This window comes from Schistocerca americana, chromosome 7 (genome assembly GCF_021461395.2).
Source record: "Schistocerca americana isolate TAMUIC-IGC-003095 chromosome 7, iqSchAmer2.1, whole genome shotgun sequence".
Classification (NCBI taxonomy): Eukaryota; Metazoa; Arthropoda; class Insecta; order Orthoptera; family Acrididae; genus Schistocerca; species Schistocerca americana.
Window position 1 is genome coordinate 68,591,217 of NC_060125.1, and position 25,340 is coordinate 68,616,556.

The window sequence follows — 25,340 nt, forward strand, 5'->3', positions numbered from 1 at the left end:
GCCAAATTGTTGATAATTTCCTCGAAGGGTTCTATATATTCTACCGGTCTGTCTATGAAGTATGTGAGTTCTGATGATTCTGTCGAATTCCGTGAATATTCTCTTAGTGGGATTCCCTTCAGGGTGGTAGCGTGATACTTAAGTTTACTTAATATTTTGTTCTTTCAAAAAGGATTTCCACTTATGGCTGGTAAAATTACTGGCATTGTCAGAAAGTATTGCTGAAGGCTTTCCTATCTTAGGGATGTAATCACTGGCAATGCATTTGATTATGGGAGCAGAATTGGTGGTTTTCGTAGCATACAATTTCACGTATTCTGTGAATTTTTTATAAGTGCTGCGAGATGCTTCGCGCCCGCACGTGACCTTGGCAAGGGTCTCGAGTGATTTAGTTGGCAATATTGCATGTAATTGTATCCGAGAACATACATTTGTGGTTTGGCTTTCTGATGTATTACACATTTTCTCAATATTTTGTGGATATACCGTTTCATATTGTGAAAATAACAATAACGTTTGAGTTGCTGATGAAAATTTGTTTATGGTCGCAGGCATACTATGTACGAGGGTTCGAACTTTAATAGTAGCGACTATTTATTTACAGCTCGTACAAAATACATACGTGTTTTAAATTTTTACTGACCTTCAAAGTAGTCACCAGCATTGTTTATAACCTGTTGCCAGCGATGTGGAAGTCGTAGGATACTCTTAGTAGGGCCAGTTGTGTTGACAGTTCGAGCGGGGTGGTCTGTTGCCCGACGAATTTGTAGCAGTTCTGAAGCGAATGCCATGAAGTGTTTCCTTCAGTTTAGAAATCGAGTTGAACTCACGAAGGCTTCAGTCAGGGGAGTGCAGTAGGTGGTGTAGCACTTAGCAGCCCCATCAGTCAAACAAATCAGTAACAGTTTGCACTGTACGGGCTTGAGAACTGTCCTGTAAAATGTTCAGGTCCTGCAGAAAGGGTCATCACTTCTGTCTCTATGCTGTTCATTTTTTGGAACACAACTTAGGACCAGCTGCTGCTGGACTTCCGCCTGCTTTATCGCGGTGCAGTTTGCGTATGTGTTCTCCTACGTCATGTTTCCACTTAGGAAGATCACGTTTTACCATCGTTTTAATTTGTTCTAATTTTTTTACATCACTATTCTCCTTGTAGTGCTGAGGTAACGCTTCAACACTAGAATTTTGAATTACGATGTGTAATTTAGTCCTAAGCGTTTCGTTAACCTTATGTTGCAAACAGTTCACAAAGTCGCTATTAAGTCTGTCACGTTTTGCAGTTAAGCGCTTGGTAACCCGTGTATCTTTGTCATGCTACCAGTACTTTTCATTCCGCTGCTCACTTTGCAACGCGATCTGTTGCACAGTATTTTGCGATTCAGATTGCGTTTCTTGTAGTTCGCTCACTTCCGAGTTCAACTGAGTTACCGACTCAAGTATGTCATTACATGCAAGTTATAACTCAGCATAGTTATTAGTAACCGTTTGTATCTTCGAATGTATTTTTCTTATTTCAGCAGATTGCTCTTCGGCTAGCCGCCGAAAATCTGCAATTATCTTTTCTTCTAACCGTTCGCTAATTCGCACAGCTTGCTCATTAGCGAAGCGTTCGAAATTAACATCCATTTCTTCCTTCTGTTGATTTGCAAATTGCTTAAAATTTTTGTTTAGTCTCTCCTGAACACGCGTACTAATTTGTACGATCTGCTCTCGCGGAAGGTGTATCAAATTTTCGTTCATTTGCGAGGTTTGTTTTTTCGCAAGTTGTTCGAAATTTTGCTGTATAAGATCTGCTAGTGCCTTACACAGTTCGGCAAAGGACCAGATACAGAAGCTGGTAACTCAATCTTGGCTTCTAATGCTGCCGGCATATCGGTATTCGTTGCGGCAGAGCTTGTAGCCCCTGATTCCCTGATTCAGCGTCCGGAATTTGCTGATCGTCGGTACTTAATTCCGAATGTTGTGCATTCCAGGTCGCCAATTTAACGTCACCGCCCGTTAACTGAGATTTATTTAATTTATAGTTAATATGGAAGGCAGTTCCAGATTTTGTGTTTTTATACTAAAATGAAAGGCAATGGTGACAACGTTAAAAGAAATTGGGGACTCTTTCATTAAATGACTGACTTAATTCTGAACTTTTACGAAAGTTGATGCAATTTCTTCTGAAAGTAGCAATGGCCCACGGTTTTGGCTTGGACAGAAAAACTTTCGGTAAAATTTGTTAATGACCGTGAATTTAAAAACTTTTCGTGGCGGAAATTAGCATTGAATTGATCATTGTACTTATATTAAACTGATTGCAGATTTTCTCGTATTTCACGAACAAAGCACTACGGTGCACGAAATGGCCGACGAAAACTATAATAACCAAAAGAAATGATTCCGCATTTAAGAAAACATACAGAATTATCAATCTGCAAAGAGAGGAGAGGTTTGTAAATGAAATATGTTTAGACTTTAACTGTATATTTTAAAGAAATAGAAGTCAACTTACAACGATATTCCACACAGCAAACACTTGATGCCTAGCATTTAAAACAAAGACCCTCTACACGAAACGTGCGATATTCAAATGCATGCACTTGATATTGCGATTACTAATAACAGTTCTAACTGTAAATATTTAAGTAACAGTTCAAGAAAATTCTCCTACGACCATTTCCCGAATCAGCAGAATTAACTGTGTAACATGAATCAAGCTAACTAAGATTGACAAGGACAATGGCAAGACAGTAAAGAGCATAAAGAAAAAAGAGAAAGAGAGCGGTTCCCTCATTTCGCTGGTATTTATACTAAATTCACATTTTGATCTTTGTGTGATTATCGGTATATTATCCAAAAGTTTCCGACATAGTTACATTACTTTGCATACATTTCGTGTAGAAGTTTATGACGTTATACACAGACTTACTAGATAAATCAGGAGCTAACCCAATTGTCTCAGATGACATAAGGTTGGCTACAGAAACTTGTGTAACACAAAATTATTTCCGTTTCAATGACAGGATATACAAACAATTGGATGGTCTAGCTACGGGATCCACTCTCCCTCCATCCAGACTGTTCTGAAATCTTCACGGGTAATTCTGAAAGACAGCTTCTGGAAAATAATTCACCCTCTTCCATGGTTGGATACTGATTTAGGTTTGTTGAAGATGTGTTGCGCTTTTTTGGTAGGTACTAGCCGACAACTTCAAAAACTCCTCAAGCAGCTAATTTCTAAAGACAACAGTAAAAAATTCACAATGGAGTTTGGGGGTAACTGCACAAATTATTTGGATCTAACCACAGACATCAGTGACTGTATTCATACTTCCAAGGTTTATAGGTAACCTACCACCACATATATAGCAATGCCGGCCAATTCTCAACACCCAGTGGCCCATAAACATGCTGCAATTCGTTCTATGAAGCATCGCCTAATATCTACCCCATAAGTGAAGACAACTTCCAAATGGAATTAAATGCAAGTAAACGAACAGCATCAAACAATGACTATCACCCCTACTTTAGCAGGCTCCATAATGCACAAAACAGAAACAACAGGTTCACTCCCTTCTTTACCCACCACCAGAAGAGCGCGACAAATGGTGCACAATTCCATCCATAGGAAAATACTGACCTGATGTAGACAGGAAGCCTTAATTCAGGAACGTACAAACATGATTTTATGTACACAATACTACTGGACATCTTTTGCCCTACGGGAAAGGCACCAATCCAGCTGTCTGAAAGAGTGGACTATATTGTGGCAAATTCTATGGAAGTCAGTCTGGCAGAGCTTAATGTGTCCACTTGAAGGGACACCACAAAATTGGGAAACTAAGGAGAGGAGACTCTACTTTTGCAGACCACTTGCTTGAACAAGGCCACAGCTACAAGGTAAAACATGAGATATTACATCACATCCATAAAGGAAGGTGAACCATCTTGAAATATTGGAAATTAATAGACACATGTCCATCAACCCAAGCTTAGTACTGAATGACTCGATATAGTTCCCTTACTCGCCGCTTCTAAATGCAGTTACCGCTCATATTCCCATACAGGCCATGTAGCAAATTACCCCTCTTACTCACATGCCCCATTTCTTTTATTTCAGTTATTACACTTCGTATGATAACAGCTGCTGCACTCGCCTGTTTAATATCACTATTATATCTTATCTATTTGTAATTTGTGATCTATTATGGACAAGATTATTTTCCAGCCATAAGTTTAGAAGATGTCACTCAAGTTTATTACTCAATTATTTTCTTGATTGTACAACTGCTGCAATTTGTAGTTCATTAGTTAATGTGTCATATATTTTGTCTTAGTTAAATAATTTTACGTCGCAGTTCCACTGAAATAATCCCACTTGTTTTATTCCTTAAGCTAACATTAACTTTTTCATCTCAGGAAATGAAGATATTCCGTACATGCATTAGTTTAAAATCTTTGATCCAACAAAATTACACTGCACTAAATACCTATCTTTGTAGCTAATGGTGCCGTAACAGCCGAAAACCAGTTCGTATAACAAATAATAAATATTGTAGAATATGACGCTAGTGTTGTGTGTGCTTCATTCATAATGTATAAAATATTCTACCAAGAACCGACGAGCAGTCGATAAATGCGATTTCTTATTGTGGGTTCTGTAATAGTTTTAATTTTTTCAGTGAAATCTAACCCAACGACTTGTCGTAGTAGTGAATGTGACTTTTCACAAAGAAACGTCATATTCATATTTTCAGATTCAAGACCCTTCTTACACATCTGTATACCCTTAAAAAGTATTTTGCGAATAAAAGTCAATGACAAATAATGAAAACCGTACTTCGTAAAAAGTATTGTTGTTGTGGTCATAAAATGTCGAACTGATATAGCTAAGATCTGTATATTGGGCAATCAGTAAAGTAAACAAAAGAAAAATTTGGAGTAGGAATTAAAATCCATGGAGAACGAATAAAAACTTTGAGGGTCGCCGATGACATTGTAATTCTGTCAGAGACAGCAAAGGAGCTGGAAGAGCAGTTGAACGGAATGGACAGTGTCTTGAAAGGAGGATATAAGATGAACATCAACAAAAGCAAAACGAGGATAATGGAATGTAGTCGAATTAAGTCGGGTGATGCTGAGCGATTTAGATTAGGAAATGAAACACTTAAAGTAGTGGATGAGTTATGCTATTTGTGGAGCAAAATAACTGATGATGATTTAAATAGAGAGGATGTGAAATGTAGACTGGCAATGGCAAGGAAAGCGTTTCTGAAGAAGAGAAATTTGTTAACATGGAGTACAGATTTAAGTGTCAGGAAGTCGCTTCTGAAAGTGTTTGTATGGAGTGTAGCCATGTATGGAAGTGAAACATGGACGATAAATAGTTTGGACAAGAAGGAAATAGAAGATTTCGAATTGTGGTGCTACAGAAGAATGCTGAAGATTAGATGGGTAGATCACATAACTAATGAGGAGGTATTGAATAGAATTGGGAAGATGAGAAATTTGTGTCACAACTTGACTAGAAGAAGGGATCGGTTTGTAGGACACGTTCTGAGGCATCAAGGGATCACCAATTTAGTACTGGAGGGCAGCGTGGATGGTAAAAATCGTAGAGGAAAAGATGAATACGCTAAGCAGATTCAGAAGTATGTAGGTTGCAGTAGGTATTGAGAGATGAAGGAGATTGCACAGGATACAGTAGCATGGAGAGCTGCATCAAACCAGTCTCTAGACTGAAGATCACAACAACAACAACAACAACAACAACAAGATCGCTAAGATTGTGCTAAATGATATTTATCGCTTCTGAACTCTGCGTACACACCATTACCTATTTAAAAATTATGTTGTTGATAAAGTTAACAACAAATAACCAAACAATTTTTTATTTTCTGTGAGGTGAGCGTAAAATACACCTCCCCACACCAGGTAGTCCACATTATCGTAGATGCGCTGGTATTGCTAGAGTTAAGGGAAAAATCTACATAAAATATCCACATAAAAAGAAAATAATAATTTTAAATAGTCTGCGTACCCCATTTGGTGATTTGATGTGTGTTCATCTGCAATCCAGAAGGTACATGCTATTGGTCTACTACACTATGCTGCTCTGCTGGATAACAAATGTTGTAGTGTGTAATTCTGGACTACATTACAATACAGTACTACATTAGACTACACTACATTGCACTATATTACGTTGCACTGCACTACACGACACTTCGCTATTATACTTCGTATCAGAACCAAAATAGATTCCTCATTTGCATGGATAGTTAGCCTCCAGCGTAGAGAGTCACAGCTCAGTAATAGCACGGTGTGTGCTGCAGTGCCATCCAAGTTGGGAAATGGCTGTGAGGATGTTAAGAAATCCTTCCTGGTCCTCTCTGAGGTTCATTTTCTCAATGCTTCTGGAAAGTTGTTGCTGGTCTTGTTCTGACGTAGCATGTCTCGTTGTCTCTCAGCCATATAGGCTTGCAGTTTACAAACATTTTAGGTATCAGTGAGTTCAGTTTATACCAGAGTTCATGATTTCTTATAATGTTATAGACAGTTTTATTATCGAATACGTTTCTGCCCTGGTATATGTCTTGCCTAGTGGCATATTCCCAGATGATGTAGTCAGGGGTGCCGATTGCTTTATATTCAGAAATGTCTGTTGTGCATTGTTATATTTTCAGTAAGTAGCTGGTGTATTGATCATGTCCAGACAGGTAGTGTATAACTCCCTTGATCAGAAGGAAGTATGACATTCTTGACCTTTCTTTTATGTTAGCAACGAATTTATCTGGAATGATTTTTTTCACTCTGCAATGGAGTGCGCGCTGATATGAAACTTCCTGGCAGATTAAAACTGTGTCCCGGACCGAGACTCGAACTCAGGACCGTTTAGTTTTTCGGGCAAGTGCTCTACCAACTGAGCTACCCAGGCTCGACTCACGACCCATCCTCACAGCTTCAGTTCTGCCAGTATCTCGTCTGCTACCTTCCAAACTTCACAGAAGCTCTTCTGCTAACCTTGCAGAACTAGCACGCCTGGAAGAAAGGATAGTGTGGAGACATGGTTAGCCACAGCCTGGGGGATGTTTCCAGAATGAGATTTTCACTCTGCAGTGGAGTGTCCGCTGATATGAAACTTCCTGGCAGATTGAAACTGTGCGTCGGACCGAGACTCGAACTCTGGACCTTTGCCTTTCGTGGGCAAGTGCTCTACCAACTGAGCTACCCAGGCACGACTCACGATCCATCCTCACAGCTTCAGTTCTGCCAGTACGTCTCCTACCTTCCAAACTTCACAGAAGCTCTTCTGCGAACATTGCAGAACTAGCACTCTGGAAACATCCACCAGACTGTGGCTAAGCCATGTCTCAGCAATATCCTTTCTTCCAGGAGGGCTAGTTCTGGCATGGAGCCAGTTGGCGACGTGACTCCATGACCGAACACAACTGCCGGCTCACCATACGTTCTAGCAGCTTACAAAGAACACTGGTGAGGCTGATGGACCAATAGCTATCCACATCAAGAGAATTTTTAGCTGGTTTGACACTGGAATGATTCTGCCCTCCCACCATTGCAATGGAAAGACGCCGCCGCACCAGATTAGTTTGAAAATGACGAGGAGATGTCTCTTGTAGTCGGACAAAAGATTTCTAATCATCTGCCTGTGGATCTGGTCTGGCCCAGGAGCTGTGTTGGAGCAATGTTCGAGGGCGCTAAGGAGCTCCGCTCTGTAAACGGGGCGTTGTATGGTTCACTGTGGCGTGTAGTGAACAAGAGGACTTTTTCTTCCATTGCCCGTTTGAGTGTGCGAAAGGCTGTGGGGTAATTCTCTGACGCAGAGGCGCGAGCATACTGCTCAGCAAAGTGCTCGGCAATCTCGTTTACATCGGTAGATAACACGCCATCGATATTAACGCCAGCCGGCCGCGGCGGTCTAGCGGTTCTAGGCGCGCAGTCCGGAACCGCGGGACTGCTACGGTCGCAGGTTCGAATCCTGCCTCGGGCATGGATGTGTGTGATGTCCTTAGGTTAGTTAGGTTTAAGTAGTTCTAAGTTCTAGGGGACTGATGAACACACCGCTGGCGGCACGCATGGACTGCCGGCTGGAAGGGCTGTGGTCACGAGGGGGCACGATCTCGTCGTAAACCGGATCCAGCAAGCTTTAAGGTGAGTGCATTTCAATCCGAGAAACCTTACCATTGTGATATCTCGCAATTCTCCAGTGATTTGGGTTCATGTTGCTATTCGTAGTGTCGCCGAGGCGAAGAGCAGCGGGTGGAGTGCTTGGAGAGGCGGATCTGATTAGCTTTCCTCGACTTCTTATCACTACTATTTACTGCGCTCAACTTGTTACTATTTGTTAAGTTCAACCAGCGGTAATTTTTCTTGCCTGGTTGCCGCTAACGCCCCAGTTACCTCCCCTGGGGCCGGTTGGTGATTCTTCTACTCTGGTGGGAGTGATTCCTTTCTCATTCTGGGCACTCTAAGCACAGTACTCTGCGGACGTAGTGCAGACTGCTCGTTCCGGCTTAGGCGTATTGTTCCATCGTTGCGTTTGGTGTATCGGACGTCGGGTAGCTTCAGCAAGATTATCATTAGTCATTCGTTAGACTGCCACTAGTATGAGTTACCATCTTGTGAGGTGAGTGCAACACTTGGCTGCCTATCTTATCACTCGCGAAAGTGTTTGTTGCCGGACCTTCTCAGAGGTCGATTCCTGGAGCACCGTCTGTGGCCCCTTGGTTCTTGTAAGACGTGTGTTCTAAAAGGAGGTCTGATGGCCAGTAGTTCCGTGTAACGCTCCTTCAGTCCACGCCTTCTGCGGGTATAATCTGCCGCAGTACCCTTTAAGGAACTTTTGTACTGGTTCTTGTGTGTTATTATTGTATTATTTATTTCAATATATTGTAATGCCTACATTTAACGCTATATATGTCTAGTTAATAGTTCTGGTCACCTTCTGGGATAAATCTAGCAGTGTAGCGTTCAGTGAATGTTAAGGGTTGTGTTACAAAGTTTACCATCGTCTTATTTCACCCGTTTGGTGATCAGTTGCTTGTCTTTTTTTTTAAATTAATATTTGCTATTGTATTTGATATTTTACAGCAGGTTTCTAAATTTTTTATGTTATTGCCGTTCCTGGCGTGTAAGGCCTTTAGCCGTGATTGTGGTCATTTGCCAATAAAGTTCTAATTTGGTATTTGTATTTTAGCAGTAAGCCTTAAAACCTTATTTACAGCCATTTCTGGCGTCTGATGCCTTCTGCTGTGTTTGTGGTGACTTACCATAATATTTCAATACCTGTAAGTTGTAAATTGCAGCGAGTTCTTAAACAATTCTTAATTTGTTGCCGTTCCTGGCGTGTAAGGCCTTCAGCCGTGATTGTGGTCGCTTGCCTTAAACTTATAATTTGGTATTTGTATTTACGCAGTAAGCGTTTAAAACTTTATTTACTGCCATTCCTGGCGTCTGATGCCGATTGCTGTGTTTGTGGCGACTTGCCTTTAATACTTCAGTACCTAATTTGTAAGTTGCAGCGAGTTTTAAACAGTTCTTAACTTATTGCCATTTCTGGCGTGTAAGGCCTTCTGCCCAGATCACAGTGGCTTGCTTTTAAAACATTATCTGCTGTACCTGTGTTTAATGGAGATTTTCTAAATTGTAAATCACTGAAAACACTATTATTTACACAATTGTTTATTCCTTAATTAATAACGTGTTGTGTTTTTATTTATTGTTGAGTCTGGAGTTACTGGTTTCAAATAAATTATCTTTAACTGTAAAAGGCAACCAATAGTTACTGATTACGGCCCCGTCCATAATCGTAACCGAATTCTGCCTTTCTTTGACTACCAGGTCTCAGCACCCAGTGCTCGAGACGTACCTCTCCCAACTGTCCCGTTTCTGTCTTTTTATAAGCCATCGAACACGAGCACGGAGCCGTTTAAAGGTGTTCTAGGGAAGGTTGCCACTTATGTCGTTGTAGAGCCCGCCTACGCTCTTTGATTTCCTCAGGAATTTCCGGTGACCACCAAGGTACTGTCTTTCGCTGGGGGCACACTAAGGAACAAGGGATCGCAATTTCCGCCGCACAAACGATCGCCCTGGTGACACACTCAACCATCACATCGATGTTACCGTGTGGGGGAGATTCAACGGTGACCGCAGTGGTGAAAGCTTTTCTGTCTGCCTTTTTTAAAGCCTATCTGGGTAGGCGTCCGTCTGCCTGACGCTGGGGCAGTGACAGGAAGATGGGCAAGTGGTCACTACCACACAAGTCATCGTTGGCACTCCAGCGGACAGATGGGAGAAGTAAAACAATAAACTGGTAGCCAAACTAAAGCCGCCATCGTCGGATCTAGGAAGGACAGAAAACACTATAAAAGTAGGATTGGATTCCACTTATATAACATGTATACACATAAATTTAGTTACATACCTTAGGACACGTACAGGTCACCAACTTAGTTCCCGAGCAGTCTATATCCATTGTATCTGAGGCTTTGGAGAGACCTAGGTCCTCAGGGGACGCCAGAATCTCCACCTCATTCTCAGCTAGAGAGCTTTCAGGTAGCGGTGGTGAGGGTTTGGGGGCCTTCTTTTTGAATTTCTCTCGCTGATCCTTGGGCTTCGTGGCCGGGAAGGGCTTCACTGACTCAGTCTCTGGGACTGAGGAGGATCGTGAAGCCCTACGACCAGCGGCTTTTGAACACTTCAGTCCCTGGCAGGTGTCATCTTTCCCACTGGTAGAAACCTGGGAAGGGAGGGAGCCGACTGGAACAGGCTGAACAGAAGGAGCTCTTAGCCTCAGTGTGGGTCAGTTGGTCCAGGGTCGTCTATTCCACTACTTTCCTTTCTTTCTGTAACATCCTGCAGTCTGCCGAGCAAGGCGAATGGTGCTCTCTGCAGCTGACACAGATGGGAGGCAGGGTGCTTGGAATAGTGAGCTGTGATGGAGGTCCACAATCTCGGCAGGTGATGCTGGAAGTACAGTGGGAAGATCTATGCCCAAACTTTCAGCACTTAAAGCACCACATTGGGGAAGGGATATATGGCTTGGCATCACAGTGGTAGACCATCACCTTAACATTCTCGGGTAATGCGTCAACACCAGTGGCAACCTGATTGTCCCTTGGACCCTGATGGACGTGTTGGACAAAGTGAACATCTCTCCTCTCTAAATTGGGGTGCAGCTCGTCATACTGGAAAAGAAGGTCCCTTGGAATACAATACCCTGGACCATACTTAAGCTCTTATGGGGCGTGATGGTAAAAGGATCATACCTGAGCTTGTCACAGGCGAGCAGTGCCCGTGACTGGGCAGAGGATGCTGTTTTTATCAAGGCTGAACCAGATCGTATTTTCGAAAATCCCTCCAGCTCCCCACAATTGTCCTCTAAATGCTCAACAAAGAACTGAGGCTTCATCGACATAAAGGATTCCCCATCAGCTCTCGTACATACAAGGTATCAGGGCGAATAAAATCTGCTGCTAACTGTAGCCAGGCGTTTCTCCCATGGTGTGACAAGGGAGGGGAACGATTTGGAGTCATACTTCTGTGCATCAAATTGAGCCCTTGAATGCTGAGAGACTGCTGGTCCTTGTCCACCAGCAGGAGATGACGTAGTACGCTTCATTCTCTGCCTCGTGATGACTGGGTGTTGTGTGATGTCCTTAGGTTAGTTAGGTTAAAGTAGTTCTAAGTTCTAGGGGACTGATGACCATAGATGTGAAGTCCCATAGTGTTCAGAGAGAGTACGCTTCATGGTGTGTCATCCGCCCTGATGCCACCCACTCTGGCCAGGGGCCCTCCCCATGGGCGCCACTCAGCTGCAGCAAAGGTCACCTGGCAGGATGGCCATTGCCAGGAATCCTGATGGGAATCCTGATGCCCCAGAGTGAAAGGCATCTACTCCTTGACATACATGGGGACTTAATGGTACAGGCTTCAGCACAGCGATCCCTGTGTAATCAGGGGGCTACAACCAACAGGGTACATGGCGGCTCCACCACAACAAACTGGCTACAGTGCTGGATATCAGGTGCAAACAAGCAAATAAGTCCATTATCATGGTCAGCGCAGAGCATAGTGGATGGAGAAAAATGCACCCAGGAGGGTGATACTAAAATGTAGACTTTCACGGCCTGAAATGTCATGTCCATTATAATTATCCGGGCTGTTACGCCGTGGTCGGTTGGTGAATTCTTTGTCAAATCCCAACGTTTCGTCCCCGTCTGCGGGAGACATCTTCAAAGGGGTCTGTAGCTCGATAGAACGTCCAACACACCCACTGGCTCGCTACTGAGCTCCTAGCACTACTGAGGTTATCAGTCCCCTAGAACTTAGAACTACTTAAACCTAACTAACGTAAGGACATCACACACATCCATGCCCGAGGCAGGATTCGAACCTGTGACCGTAGCGGTCGCGCGCTTCCAGGCTAAAGCGCCTAGAACCGCTCGGCCACTATGGCCTGCGGCTAGCGACAGGCGGGTTGCTATCCCACCGTTGTCTGGGGTATCTCTAGACACCGCTGGCCATTGGGGCTCAGTTCGAAGCGGGACTCATCATGGTAGACAGTTCTACTCCATTCAATGAGATTGCAGACCAAAGACGTGTCTGGAGACGTACCGAACAGCAGTGGGATACCAACCTGACTGTCGCCTGCTATACGGCCCGACAACCAGGAATGATGGTCTCGGGTGCCATACTTTACATCCCAGGGCCGCTTCGCTTGTCATGTGCGGCACCCTTATAGCACTCCGGTTAGTCGACGATATTCTTCGCCCCGTTTTGTTGCTCTTCATGGCCAGCTTACATTTCGGGAAAATGATGCCCGTCCGCACACTGTGAGAATTTCTACTGCTTGTCTCAGTGCTCGCCAAACGCTACCTTTAGTCAGAGTCAAAGGATCTCCCTCGAGAACGTTAGGAGCATTATGGGCGGGACCGTCCTACCACTTTGGAATTTTGAAGATACAACGAGCCAATTGGACAGAATTCAGCACGATAACCTTCAGGAAGACAGCCAAGATCCCTGTCAATCAATGCGGAGCCGAATAACTCCTCAAGAGACTAGGAGGTGGACTAACGCGCTGTTAACTTGCTCAATCTGTGAAGCTCTTTCTCTGAAATAAAGCATCCTATTTCTCTGACACTGTAGGCATTTGTTTGTCTGTACATCTACATGACATCAAATCTTCCGGTTTCCATCCCATTCGCATAGATTCTTCGTTTTGCGTCTCCTTTTTTTTGCCTTTGAGTGTATAATTGTTCTGTTCTTACCGCATGCATTCGACCTGCCTGTCTCTGGCACAGTTAACTTCTACGCAACGAGTGTACTTCGCACGTGTGCATTTGAATAACGCCAGCCCACCTAACCAGCCGTGCCCAACCATTGCATAAAAACTGGTCCTAGTCTAGATTACAACAGAGCAAAAGATACTTCGGCAATGTTTTTCCTCTTCGAGTGCGTTATCAAACTTGCAACTGAATTTAGGGTTCAAGACGGTCTAACTAACGAAAGTTGCGATCTACCGCTGAGTCAAGTGTAGGACGCTGCACTGAGCGGAGACCCAAAGAGCCCCTACGCGGAGAAGACTGGAGACCGCAGTTCGCATCCCGGCGTCGCCGCCCGAACCACTGTCACCCCCCACCACGGCAGCTGCACCGGCTGCGGTAGAAGCGGAATGATGGACGAGGTGATGGCCAATGTGCATAGGACCCTGATACAAGCAAAGCAGAGGTCATCAGGATGGCAGCGACTATGTAAAAATTCTGCAACGAACAACGCTTGTCACAAAAAATGAAGTTTTTGAACGTTGTATTTTTGCCTTACAATTATTAGTATTCTAAGCTTATAAATATAATTTGGAGCAGCTTTCTTTAACTTTACCCCCAAATTGACATTATAGATGAACGGAATCATTTTTTTTTTTTTTTACTGTGTCTTCCTCCTGAACTTGCACAACCCAACAGAACATACCTGAGTTCTACCAAACTTTACGCTCCATATAATGTCACACCCCAGCCTCTGGCTGGCTCTGAGCACTATGCGACTTAACATCTGTGGTCATCAGTCCCCTAGAACTTAGAACTACTTCAACCTAACTAACCTAAGGACATCACACACATCCATGCACGAGGCAGGATTCGAATGTGCGACCGTAGCGATCACGCGGTTCCAGACTGAAGCGCCTAGAACCGCACGGCCACACCGGCCGGCCCAGCCTCTGGTTGATGGTCGATAACAGTGACCGGTATGATTGAAGCCCTAATAAATCATTTCATAGTTAAAACGTAGCACTTTCTCGAATCTCAGCCTACACCCTTCGGGTGAGCGCCTCCGAACTGAGGCCCTTAAACCGCCCCCTTACACCCATTCGCCCTCCCCACCCCCTTCGGCTCCCCAGAAACTTGCCTTTGGACTCGACACCAATTTTACGATGCCTGCCGGCCGTTCCGAAAGGAACTGTTCATAAAATGCATCCGCGCCGGATGCCAGTCAAGAAATGTGTCTTCGCGCCGGGAAATCGGCAGCTCAGCGCCTTCCTGGACCGTAAAATCTTCAAGAGCAGGGGCGCAATTTAGCGTCCGTTGTGCTAAGATATATAGCGGCCCCCAGAGGCTTTACGGCACCGTAAACGGGCATTCTCGCTGCGCTGCCGTGGGCAAACGCATCTCGATAAGCGAGATCCGCTTGTCGGAAAGCAATCAATGGCAACACTTTTATGCGGACGGAGGAAATGATGGCAGACGTCGTACAGTGAGGTCGAATACCCAAAACGTACCCGAAACCCCAAGAAGACGTTTAATTCAGGTAAAAAGCATCACGCAGGGATTTTTGTGTCGCTGATTACGAATTTGATGTTAAAGATAGAGGATTTGGAGACAGTTAACACAGTGACAACGTGATTTGTTTATTAAGTCAAAATAACAGAATAGTTGTCGAAAATGTATTGGGCAATAACAGTTCTTCGATACCACAAAAATGGCCATACAATGATATAATGGAACAAATTTCAAAGTCGGTGGTTAAGTGAGACTAATAAACGTAATAGTGTAATCAAAGATATAAGTAATTGTTGTGATAATAATAACAGCAACACTAATAAGAGTAGCTATCGAAGACAGTCGGACTTAACATTCAAAATCTGATTGATGTTGAAGATCTTGTTCTGCTGCATGGAAATAGATGTGATTGAATTAATATCGCACTCGAAGTCCTCAAAGTCAAAATCCACATAGGAATCTTCTATAATCGGTTATGGTGTGATTGGAACTGCAGGGACAGTACATCTACATCTATATCTACCATCACATGTAAGTGCTTGGTAGAGGGTTCATCGAACCACCTTCAAAAATGGTTCAAATGGCTCTGAACACTATGAGACTTAACATCTGAGATCATCAGTTTCCTAGAACATAGAACTACTTAAACCTAACTAACCTAAGGACATCACACACATCCATGCCCGAGGCAAGATTCGAACCTGCGTCCGTAGCGGTCGCGCGGTTCCAAACTGAAACGCCTACAACCGTTCGGCCACACCGGCCGGCCTAGATGTCTCATAAACAACCTTTGCAACATCCAATTGACCTGGTGATCATAGGCTGATCTGAGTAGCAGATGCTAACTCTTGTGGCGTCAATGTCTCACGAACTAACTGGATTCTTCTGCGTTTCGACCTCTTGCTCAATGGCGCGAAGTACTCTGAACGGCGGCCGCTGCATTTTCAAGTCAGTGGCAGATCACATCAGCCTCATACTTGCCACTAACAATAAGTGCCGTAAATGAAACGCGTGCATTAATTCATTCACTGTTTTGTTTCAAAAAGAGGTCCACTGTCCCGTTAGCCTTTTGCCACCTTGTTCTCAATTTACCAAACAATAAGGCGAGAGAGACTTTCATATATTCCGGTACCTGCAACAGTCGACCAATTTTCTTGGAAAGCTATATATCCAGGTAAGGGATTAATGCGGGAGGGAATCTTCAACCCGTGTTTAACGGTGTTAAATATTTCTTGCCGAGTGAATTTCACGTATTCTTCATCCGAATCAGTATGAAAAATATTCCATTAGCTTTTGCAACAAATTAAGTACAGACATAAAGCCAATTACTGTAAGCGTGTTGCACGGAAAACATAGTTCTGAAACCTGCCCCGCCGCCTGTTAAATCGACCGTGACGCGGCGCCGTGTTGTGATATGATATGTGGGGTGCAAGGGCCTGAGGAAACATTCTTCATTATACAAGGGAACAGGTAGATTTTTGTGAATTCCATCAGATAATTGATCAATCTATAATCTGTAATTCCGCGGTGTATTGCGGTATATGCTGCTTTTGCTTTCGCTGAAAATACGAGTTGAACAAATCATGGTCGTTTTGTTCAAGCATCGAAAAAGATATGATCTAAATAGGATAACCTTGAGATGTAGACTGAATCTTCACATCAAGAGGTAAATATCCGCTCACTAATCGGGTGTGAATTTGTCTAGTTGTCACAGCGAGGCGTGCGCTCTCAACGAAGGTCGACTTTCAACTGACGTAATTCGATAGGTATCGAAAATAAGGACCTATCCATTTGGGGTGAGATTCACCAATCCTTCCCATATCCAACCCACCCCTTCAAATTCCAAGAACCTAAAATTCATTTTTCGGGGGTGTGGCCACCCAAGTTGGAAAAAAATTGCAGTCAAACATGCAAACCTCATACAATGCAGTGTCACATTTAGCATCCAAAACTTCTGGAATTCAAAGGAAATATACTATTTGAGTGGCATCCAATAGGAGTTTTGACAGAGCTTAGAAATTAAACCATAAATTATCCAGAGGTGTAGGCGGAGATAAGTGGCCGTAAATCGTTTAAATGAGGTGACTTTGAAGTTCCGCAAGAAGTCTCATTAGGTCCACTTCCTTACTGTATTAGTTTCGGACTTGAAAATGATGGTGTAATTATAACGCCAAAAAGAAAGTCAAGTTCCCAGAATGGTAGAAGGAAAAGAAATGAAACTTCTCGTGTCCTTCACAGCGATCACTGAATACCTGACACTGTTCACGTGCTGTATATACCCTATCAGGTCTGGTAATAAAACTAGACATTGAAACCTGTTTATTTAATTATTGCTGTTTGTTGATGTTGTGTATCTAAACTGGTCTCTCATTCTTAAACTGTGTGTCTGTGTTGTAATGTGAACGTGAGAAATGCAGGTGGTGTGTTTACGTAAACGGTACATGAAAATCCGAGTCACCAAATCCATCTGAGACTGTACAACTGTACTGTAATGAACTTTTATCAAACATAATTAGAAAACGTAAAACTGCTTACTAAATAAGATATACAGTGAAGTTGGGTACTGTGCAGCGCAGTCAACAGTGCTACAATGCGTGACGTCACAGCGCTTAAATACAGTTCTAAGACAACAAAACTAACAGAATAAATCGTTTTTTGAAAGAATAAATGCCCAATTTGCTTTTATTATAATTCCCTGTAATTTTACGTACGCGGACTAAGTAAAATGACACACATACACATATGTAACACTTATAGCGTTGCTCTTGGGGGGCGAAAAGAAAAAGAATTTGAAACGTCCCCTTAGAAAAATTATACATGACTGTGTTTAAACTGACACACAATATTTTTAGCGCAACGCAATCTGACGTTCAAAAATCCCTACAAAAAAATGGCCCTGACTAACATTAACCTATGCGTTTCACAAATCGCTTACCTCACAAAAATCTTGGTTACTCGAACTACTGCAATACAGCGAGCGCCACTACTGCCAGCTAAATAAAAGATTCAAACTACGGAAGGCACTAACTACTGATTGGCACTGTTAGCAAATGAAAGATTTTGATAGAGAAAAATGATGTATGTACCTTAATAGTCATAATATATATAGCAGTTCATGACACCCAGTCTTGCAAATTTCAAAACTCCGCCATCTCTCTCCCCACATCCACCACTGCTGGCGGCTCACTTCCAACTGCCCAGCGCTACGCGCTGTTAACATCCAACTGCCCAACACTACAATAGCAGACAACAATGCAAACTGGCCACAGACTGCACACAGCACAGCCAGTGATTTTCACACAGAGCGCTACGTAACGTTGCCAATAAGAAAACATAAACAGCCTACTTACATAGCCCCCATGCTTCCCACAAAAAATTTTACAAATTTTTTTTGGGCACTGGCCAATACAGATTTGAAAAAATTTTTCATAATTACAGTAAGAAAGATATCAAATGCACACACTTGTTAATAGAATGTTGGTCAAAAGCTAAAATTTTCTCACAGTCCATAAAGACAGTCCTGATCATTCATCACAGTAAAACTGCCGTTTCTTTTCTAAAAGTCTGAGCAGTAAAAGACAATGCACACGGAAGTAGTGGATTTCCATGCAGTCTTGAAGAAGTAGTGTTGTCCTTCCATCGGAAAGACAGTGCTGACTCTTGACATGCTGACAGGTAATGGGCCACAACAGAGCAAACCTACAGCAGAGTCAGTAGAAGTTTTGAAGAATATTGGTAGGCAGGTCATCACAGAGTAGACCCACTGTAGTCCTGGTAGAGATTACGGTATTGGTGGGCCACCAGAGGTGCAGACCCACTGTAGTCCTGGTAGAGAGTATGGTATTGGTGGACCACCAGAGGTGCAGACCCACTGCAGTCCTTGTAGAGAGTATGGTATTGGTGGGCCATCAAAGATGCAGACCCACTGTAGTGCTTGTAGAGACGGCCAGCAGCCATCTGTTGCGACTGTGCAGGTGCACAATCACCATCGAAGAGTCTTGCGGACAATATAACAAGTCCATGAACCACCACTTGTGCACTCACAAAAAATTTTTTTGAAATACCCTTAGAACCAGCAATGCTGTTATCCAGTCCCTTGCTGAATTATTAACACACGTCCAAACACTGTCCCTACTTCTCACATATTGTCCATATACTATGACCAACAGAAACGTGTCCAGGGAAATGGAACTTACAAGTTAATAATATGATGAACTGGTGTCAATTACAATTTCATAACATAAGAATACAATCACAAAGGTACAAAACACATCATTAAAGAACATAACAATACAGATAACATTTGTAGTACAGGCTTTACAAAAGAATCAAAATAAGATATACATCAGTGTTACAGGAATTATGACATGAGTACATATATAAAAGATCAGAATAACTTTCGAAACATCAACTTCACACATGAGCATTAAAACTGTCGAAAAAGTAAATATTTTGATGGGCCACTTGGCAACAGAATCAGGGATTGATTACATTACTATAATAACATACGTTGAGCATTAACTACCTGGTTGGATTATTTTGAACAAGAGCAGCAGATTGAATTATTTGAGATCGTTCGAAAGAAACAGTATCATTTCTGTGCATTTTAATAGTCGCGTTGTAGTCATACCCGGAACAACACTAAGTGACCATAAGTTTTTTAGGCTTTAAAAGAAATGCAACGCTACACAATTAAAAAAAAAGAGCTGATTCAGAAATAATAGGAAAATGATAATGTTCCTTCTGCCTCATGCTGCGTTCGGCCCATCAGCGTGATCGTAATTTCTGGTGACGAACTAACACAAAATAATTAACATTCAAGTAAATGAGGAGATGGAAATCATCAAGGTTAGTTTACTAAAATAAACACATTTTTAACACGCGTTTTTTGATGCTACGTACCTTTTCATATTAAATTACAATAGATGACAATTGTGGTTAAATAGTTTATACATAACAGTCAAAATATCCTCTTGATGCTGTTTGTTCGTAATCAGTTACAAGAAAGTACATGTTTTCTGATTGGAAAAATAACAATTAACATATTTACTGAATATTTTCACACAAAATATGAAATACCGATCGGGAACGCAGCAAGTCCGCGTCCGCCTTTCATGGAATACAAACAGTAAAAGGTGAGGCGCCCAATGCCTCATTTGTCTTGAAACAACAGAATTCTTTTTTATATCATTAATCGATACACGTACATAGAGATTTATAGGCACCGTGAAAGAACGCAAAGATAAAGAATAATACATTCTGTCGCTACTATGCGATGGTTCATTTCTTTTACTTTACATTTGTTCGATAACTTTTGGCCATCAGGCGTTTACTATTGAGCGTATATTAATGTTTGTGAGGCGAAAATTACTAATATTACACACTGCACCGTAAGAAAAAAAATTGTCTGACAAAGCAAACGAGATTTGAACTTCACTGAACTGAACCTGAAAATAATTGTTGAATGCAAAGTCTGGCGAGAACCCAAATGTCTCATTTTACTTCTCACTGAATACCACATTGGCAATGACAATGCTACTGCCAATCAACGACCGCACTGATGTTAAACTGGCCTTAACAAATTTTCATTACTTACCTTGTGACCACGGGAAGCCGACACTCCTCAAAAGTGGTGAATATTAAAATACAGCGCCGCAGCAACGAACTAAAGAAAAATCTTGCCAAATACAGTGCAAGGAGAAACAGCTATGCTAAGTACATCATGTTTTAATCTGAGTGACTGTTTTCCGCGGAATGCAATGCGGCGACACACACTTATAAAGCAAAGTTTTCCTGGGGAGACGGTAGAAGAAACTAAACTTACTGAATGACTGAAAAGGTTCTAGCATTCAAAACTGTATTGCGTACCTCATTTCATAACAGTTACAGCCATTTTCACAAAAATCACTTCCAATTAAAAAATGTGACATTGCCATGAAATTAGTTAATGAAATGATAAATGAGTTGTGGATCTGTAATCCTTGAGTCCAAGCGAAGTGAACAGGTAACTCTATTTAATTACGTCTCGACAATCAAACTTTCCCGAATCAATTAAGAAAAAATCGAGCTAAATATTTGTCTTTGTCAAACTCATGATAATTTACCTTCCTCAAACTTATGATAAATTACGTGCGGACAAGGAATGCAGCGACAGTGTTACCTGAATATCTTCGCACGTCTCAAATCAATCTGTACAAAACCATATTTCCAAAAAGCAACATAGTATGCTTTTGATCTCTGTGTTCCTATAGGTATTTCCAGATCGGTGAGCAGCGTGACCAACACCCAGATCTCTCACCTACTTCTCACTGGATACCACACTGGCAATTACAATGCTACTGACAATCAAAGTTCACATTGCTTGTACTCAGAACCTCTGTGGCGTAACAGGTCAACTGCTGAAGATTTCTGTTCGAGAAATATCCAGTGTACAGGTATCGAGTATGATAAATCGAATAAAAAGAGGGCTCATATTACTTTCTTTGAATACTGAACATAAGCAAGAAACCTTACAACACGAACGAAACTAATTCACCCAGGTTGTGTTCTACCTGTCATTGAGAACAGCAGTTCTAATCTTTTACGTACCCAATGACGTCTGTGTGTACGAAGTTACACTGACGTTCGACCATGTATTACTTTCTTTGTTAGGCAGTGTGTTTCTGAAGTTGTATTACCATACTGGGAATGTTTCCAGAATACGTACATAGTCACCTAATGTTATTTGATTTTCCTTAGTAGTTCTCTTTCGTCTCAGAGTGGCAGTGGATTGTAGAAAGAAAAATATCATACACCTCGGAATTTCATGCAACACTGGAGCGTCTTCTTCGCAATTACGTAATTTAAGAGAGGCGAGGAGTAGGAGAAGGATGAGTGTTTAACGTCCCGTCGATAACGAGGTCATTAGAGACGGAGCACAAGCCCGGGTTAGGGAAGGACGGAGAAGGAATTGAGCCGTGCCCATTTGAAGGAACATCCGGAATTTGGCTAATTTGGCTTAAGCGATTTAGGGAAATCACGGAAAACCTAAATCAAGATGACCTTACGCGGGTTTGAAGCGACGTCCTCCGGAGTGCGAGTCGAGTGCGCTAACGACTGCGCTACTCCGCTCGGTTTTAAGAGAGGCGTGGCATCTGTAGCTCCGCTGTCAGAGTTTAGTTTAACACTTCTTACGATTGTCATTGACACTATATTTTCTGGACAATATTACACTCAGGAGTCACTACCATGGTGATGGTAATCCTACTTAAGGCAGCAAATCATGTTGCGATGAACTCTGTCTTCAGTAGAAAGTTAAATTATTATTCTTCAATTTAACTTGTAGATGAGGTTTTCCTTTGTACCCTACATGCTATCGCACCACTAGATAACAAGGAACTAGAAGCTCCTTTCGTCTCGAATGTAAAGACTCACAGTGTCAAGGGGTATCGAAAATTACCCTTCGTGAGCTCAGACGAAACACGCTGTCAACACACCCATCCCAGAGGTAATGAACGGTAGTTGGGAAGGTTCAGTTGGTGTTGCATTATGTAGGGTACCTAATGACTCCGTCACTCGGTTACAGAGAACAGGACACACTTTGAAAAGATACTTCATATTATTTTATCCAAGCGTCCACCAATAATGTAGCATGAGCTCTTATCCTCAAATGTTGTCTGTGATGCTGACCAGATAGCAGAGTAAACGGTGATGAAGAAGCCAGTCAGGTGCTTCAGTTGAAACATTGGATACCGGGATTTGACTTTTACCTCCACCCACAGATGTGTTAACAAGTAGACAGTAGATGTGTACTGTTGTTTCAGTCTTAAAATCGTCGGTGTCTTTGACAAGACTTGCTAAATGTAATCCCGGCAAAGAACTTGGAAAGTCGGTAATATGTTCCTTATCTTACCACAGAATGAATCACAGTTGTCGGTTAACTTGCTGAGACATCAGATATGTCTAGTTCCAGTATTTCAAGGTGATTCGTGTTGCTACAAAAGGCTCATTCATACCTTCAGTCGTTAGACAACATAATAAACTTGATTTACCGATAAACGATACTTTCTTTACGAAGTGTTGAACCTCGTCAAAATCCGCACATCCCCTCAGTAAACTGTTCTACCTACGTAGTCCGTCAACTAATGTACAAAAATAATGGTTCAAATGGCTCGAAGCACTATGGGACTTAACATCTGAAGTCATCTGTCCCCTAGACTTAGAACTACTTAAACCTAACCAACCTAAGCACATCAGACACATCCATGCCCGAGGCAGGATTCGAACTAATGTACAGTTCATGGTGAAAGGTACCTCGTACCATTACTACCGATATTTTCCGAAATATTTAACGATGAATAGCTTGCTTTCTGTATACATGTGTGCCCGCCTCAGTCTCTCTTTCCCTGTTCTCTTAAGGCCTATACGAAGCATACAGTGGTGGTAGCTTTACAGTCACACAGTTTTCCTCGGAAAAAAAATTCTCCGAACTTAGCCAACAGTTTCGCAAGAAATATTTCGCTCTTATTCCAAAGATTCCTGTGTACGTTCTTCAGACTTACTTATTACACATTCATATGCGCTACACCAATCTGTGTTATATAAGACAGCTACTTGTGAGGCACTGTCTCTTCTATATGCACATGTAAACGCTCCTTTCCAGTAGTATGTGTGTTGTTGCCTCTTTTTATTATATTCAAATTAATTACAGTCCGTTCATGGCAGTTGCTACTTAACTTTGACGTAAGAGCGGAAACCGACCAGCAGCAAAATTAAATAACACATGCAGTCGAGGGTGGAATCATGTCTTTCCGAAATTTTATAGTACTGTTGTCAATGACATAATAAAACGTGAAACTATCTCTATAGCTCTGAGGAACCGTTCACAATATAAGTTAGTATAAGGTGTTTCCAACCGTGAGTACACATTTCCTAAGTGCACACGCGGGCAGGTAATCTACAGAAATTAAGAGTAAATAATAAAGAGAGGTGATAAAAAATGTTCGTTTTCAGATGTATGCAAGTTCCTGTTTTAACATATCAGTACAGCTGTCAAGTTCTGAGTGAAAGAAAAATTTAACGAGACTTCGGAAACGGAATGAAATTGCAAAGAAAAATCAAGAGATGCTTATATGTCCTGTTAAGAGTTGTAAAAAACATAATTTTCAAATAAATATTGGGAGCAGAAGGAATGAAAGTTTATCCTCTGTGGGAAGCCAGATTACGTGGTTTTGTCAGGCGCTGAAAACTTTGATGAAGTGAAAGCTAGGTAATGAGCAGAAGAAGAAGAGAAAGAAGAAAATTGAAGTGCGATTACAGCATGTGGTCAAATAAGGTACATATGAGGGCGCGTAAAGTATCGTAGGCAAGGGAAACAGTCTAGGGAAAATCCTTACCAGTGAAAGTGGTAACTTAATGGGACATCCGCTGCGCAGCAGTGTATAAACTATTTATTATTAGCAGCAAAAGAGGAGGAGGGGGGAATTTTAGAGTCAGATAAGAATATCCAAAACAGGTTGTTGAACGCGTTCTATGTAGTAGCCACGTAGAGATGAGAAAATAGCAAATGCGGTGTCTGACAAATAGTGCTTAGATTCCCGCCTGATAGTGCAGATTTAGATTTCCGTCTTTTCCCTACCCTGTTTCAGGAAAAGGTCGGGATGGATCCCCTGCCGAGGGCACGGTCCATTTTCTTTTTCGTCTACCTACCTCCAATCCTAGCCTACGTTTCGACTGTAACGACCTCTCTATCGAAGAGACAATAACATTTGATCTTGATTCCTTCTTTTTTTAGCCCAAGTCAGGAACAGATGAAGCAGGGTCTTAGACGTGATAGCAGACGTATGACAAATGCGTGTGCAGGGAAAATCCAACAAAAAAGTGACTAGAGTCTTACGCTGTAGGCGCTGCCCGTGAATGTCTCACAGCCGGCCGAAGTGGCCGAGCGGTTCTAGGCGCTGCAGTCTGGAACCGCGAGACCGCTACGGTCGCAGGTTCGAATTCTGCCTCGGGCATGGATGTGTGTGATGTCCTTAGGTTAGCTAGGTTTAACTAGTTCTAAGTTCTAGGGGACTAATGACCTCAGAAGTTGAGTCCCATAGTGCTCAGAGCCAAATGTCTCACAGAGTAAGCACTGGTTCAGTATGCGGCATCGGCAATCGCTACAGTTTTCGGAGAGCCTATTCCACGAAACTGTCGCACAACGAAAAACGTAGCAAACTAGAACATTCACACTTTGATATCACGTCGAGAGTAGATAGATGTATTGTTTTCCGTTTTGGCGTTTTACGTTAAGACAATAAATATTTCTAAATAACAAAATTACCTCACAGGTTATATTGTCCTGATTGTTATTATTCGCACTGTAATTTATGTTTTGGTGATTCCCATGTTGTAACTGATTTCGTTAAGCTACTTCTAATTAGCACAGCAACTTGAAATTTAAAATTTCGTAGCATCATGCGCTGTAAAAATTTGGAGACCACTAATCAAAATTTTCTGGAACAGACGTATGGTGAATTAAAGTAATAAGATTTAAATAAATGTGTTCGATAACACCTAATATCCCATAATGTTGAAGTT